The sequence below is a fragment of the Triticum dicoccoides genome, chromosome 3B (genome assembly GCF_002162155.2).
Source record: "Triticum dicoccoides isolate Atlit2015 ecotype Zavitan chromosome 3B, WEW_v2.0, whole genome shotgun sequence".
NCBI lineage: Eukaryota > Viridiplantae > Streptophyta > Magnoliopsida > Poales > Poaceae > Triticum > Triticum dicoccoides.
The window spans coordinates 718087339-718091253 of NC_041385.1; positions in this window are offsets into that span (position 1 = coordinate 718087339).

The following is a 3915-nucleotide window of genomic DNA, read 5'->3' on the forward strand; positions in this document are numbered from 1 at the left end:
CCGGCCGGCGTACACCTGGGTGCATTAAGCTCCAATGCTCGTGCCGGCGCCGGAGACACGAATACCGCCTCCGCCGGAGACACCAATGGCACCGTCGCCGAAGACACCAATGGCGCCGCCGGAGACACCAATGGTGCCGCCTGCGCGCTGTGCGAGTTGCTGGCCGTGAAGCTGGGAACTGGGGGAGGCCCCTGTTGGCCGCCCGCAATCCACGTCGTCAGCCCATGAATCAACGTAGGCACCATGGTGTTGAGCTTCGTTCCCAGTTGTTGTTCCACTTGCTCTTGGACAAGCTCTGGAATCCGCGCCACTTGTGCCTTGAGTTCTTCAACCTCGTGCGTCTGGCTTTCCGAGCTGGTCTTTTTGTCCTTCTGCACACCAGCGGTATAGTATGACACCCATTTTGTGGACAAGCCTTTGCCGGCCACACGACCAGCTACCGTCGGCTTAGTTAGCTTATCCTTGTTTTTCATTATGTTCAACGCCCTATTTAAAGGGGTGTCGAAAGGGGAGCTCTGAGACGATCCCGCGCTACTGCTTTCAGTGTCCTGCGAAAGGAACGTGAACCATTTAGAAATATTGGGGATTAATTAGAGTGCAACCATATGGAGCTAATTACGCGGGGGTGTATTCCTTACCAGAACAAGCTCAAGCGCCTTGGTCTTCGGATCTGTGGTAAGCTCCTTTGTTATCGGGTCCTCCTTGTACCGGGCCCTCACATAGTTCCTGGTCTGCTTGTTACCGCTGTATTTCTCGAAGCGGGGCGTAGGCCTTGCTCGGCACGCTCCGCGTCCTCCTTGTCCCATATAGGCTCCGCCACTCTGTAACCGCGGGACCGAGTTTGTGTTCCCCTAAGTTCAACTCCCGCATTTCTTTCCCCCACTGACTTGATTCGGAGGTTGCACTGCTCTCGCACTTGATCTTGAACTCCTTGTACTCATCTTCGCTCATCAAAGGATATTTCGCCTTGATCTTCTCATAACTATCACCTTTATCAATCATTCTCTTCACCGCGCTTCTCCAAGTAGACAGGGACGTGCTCATCTTCGTGAGGGCAGCACTGTTCACTTTATTCCCTGAGAGGCGTGTGTTTTCAAATTCGGTGGGGAACTTGTATCGTTCGTGCAGCTTCGTGAAGAGGAGGTTGCGCAAATTCCCTCGGTCCTTATGCCTAAGGTTCTCGGTGTTGATCGAGATGGTGCTCCGGAGAATGCACCCGAGCTGAACCGAGTACCCCTTGACTATATGTTTGGGCTCCGTTGGATTCCCGTCGGAGTCCACTTGAGTGAATTCCTCCTTGAGGGTGCGGAGTGCATTCGGGCGCCGGTCCTTCCTTTGCTTCTTCGGTTGGCTGCCATCTGTGTGTGCGCCGCCATCATCAGTGGTGGCATCCTCGGCGGCACCATCAGGGGTGTCATCCCCGACGCCACTAGGGGTTGTGTAATTAGGATCGGTGTCTTCCGCGGCGTCCTCATAGCGGTGAGGTTGTTCCTCCATCTCCTGGGACAGCTCCCAGAATTGCTTGCCACCCGAACCACCGGCCTCATTGTTGTGGGCCATGTTTCGCTCTAAATAGGAAAAAAGTTTGGTCAAAAAGTTGGTTATTGTCAAGGAACAAGATCATGGTCTCATCATTTAGGGTTTGTCGACACCGAGGCACCCTAAAAGCCTAAGCTTTCATCATTTGGGGTTTGTCGACGCCGAGGCACCCTAAAAGCCTAAGCATACATCATTTAGGTTCTCATCGACACCGAGGCATCCGGGGCAGCCAAGTTAAGTTTTCATCATTTAGGGTTTATCGATGCCGAGGCACCCTAGGTTCGGCCTAATCACTTGGCTCTATTGCCACCTATGTTGGGTTTATCATCTAGGGTTTATCGATGCTAAGGAGAATTCTAAGTTGGGCCTAATCACTTGGCTCTATTGCCACCTATGGTTTAATGCAGCAAGAATGGCAGGGCAGTTGATCCTACTTAACTAAGTACTAAGATACCATGGCCCATGCATTAGTCGCAAGTACCCCATATGTCCTATTTTTTAGCAAAGTCATGCTAAAATTCACGGAAAATTTTAGCATGAACTTTGCTGAAAATAGGACATATGGAGTACCCGAATTTGCCGGAACGAAGTTAAACGACATTCCGGCAAACTCAAGGGCCTCTCAGGGTACCTGCAAATTCATCACGACACAATTGTCGGAGACAAAACCCAGCAAACTAGCAAGATGATCATCATCTTTGCAAGACAGTAGCTCAAGTTTTTGACAGTAGCCTCTGAAGAAAACAACATTGCAACAATCAAGTTCAGACATACACACTAAACATTTGACCAGTTACCTCTGAAGAAAAATATACGCTGACTATTGGACACAAAGAAAACAACTATTGTAAACATTAAGTCATGGTAGTGTGCGCTAAAGCAATTACAGTATAGGAACGACAACACAACAGTAGCAAATACAAGTCCTCAGTAAGTGTAAGAGAAGTGTACTAGAGCTGTAAATAGACTTAAAAAACCCACATGATGTTATAACTGTATACACTGAACATGATGATACCAAATGGGAAGGAAAATTGTATCACTCTAGATTAGTGTAGCCACTATCTAACAAAACCAGAATGTTAACAAAATTACACCATGATGATACCAAATTCTTGTAGCAGTACAATGAGTTCACAGGATAAAAAATCATCCACATTCACCAACCCAAACTGGTGGAGATACAGCAAACCAGAACCTCCCAGGTTTCTGCCATTTTATTTTTCCCACCGTATATGTTTTTTGATTCATGTCATGGTACTTACTTCAAACTGAGTTCTGAACTACCACTTACAGTGCACCAAACCGTGCAAGTACCCATGAATGAATGAATCATGCATTCTCTTCCAAGTAGACATTTGACGCATTAACACATCAACCTTTAGTGAACATGTCAACACTGGAATTCCTAGATTAGGCATGACTAGTTTTATTATTTAGCCACCACATCAGAACAGAGGGTATGAAACTGCAAACTCACTGAATTGAGAACCTCATGGTAAAAGGGGGAGGGTGTTTGCTAAGGCTTGTTGGCATTATCTATGCCCTGGATGGTCTGCTGTGCAGAGTAGCATCCAAGATCAGTTATAAAACTTGAAGACAGCTCAGCCACATAAATTTGCCATGGAGATAATTATCTTAGCCGCACGGGCAATTTGGCTGACCAGAAATGACTTAATTCTCAAAGCTAAAGATCCAAGGTTATATTTGCAGAGTAATCTTCAAGCAGGAAATTCGTTTGCTCATTCATAGAGCCAAACGCAAGGGCTATGCAGATTTTGCTAATTGAGTTACTTCATTCAGATAATCAGTCGATTGTATATATCTTTTTTGTTTCATATTGTTGCATGAATCCAAACTCACTGGTAAATTCACTAATTGAGCCTAGCTACTTAAAGAAAGAATCTCTAGGTGGATGCTTAGTTGAGACTAGTATCCTCTAAAATGCATCTAAATGCAAGCTCAGAGATTTGAACATTTGGAAAACCCTAGCTACTTAATTCTCCAACCCCCTTTCCTTGTCCAAATTTCTCCAACCCCCAACCCTAGAACACATCAGAAGGAAATAAAGAGGGGGAAGAGGGGGAAGAGGCTCGGGTGCTCACTTGGGAGGTCGAGGGCGACTCGGGGCAGCCGGAGCTAGTCGAGGCAGCGCGAATTCGGCATCGAGCGGTGGCGGTCCTCCTGAGCAGGCCGCGCGGTCGAGGGCGTCGAGCGGTGGCGGTCCTCCTGGGCGTCCGAGCTCGTTCGGGTCCTCATAGTCGAAGAGGAAGACGGCGGCGGTCCTCCTCGGCAGGGCGCACGGTGTTGGACGGCGAGCATGTCGAGGGCGCAGGCGGGGCCGCGGGGGGAGGGGGCGCTTGGGCGGGAGGACGT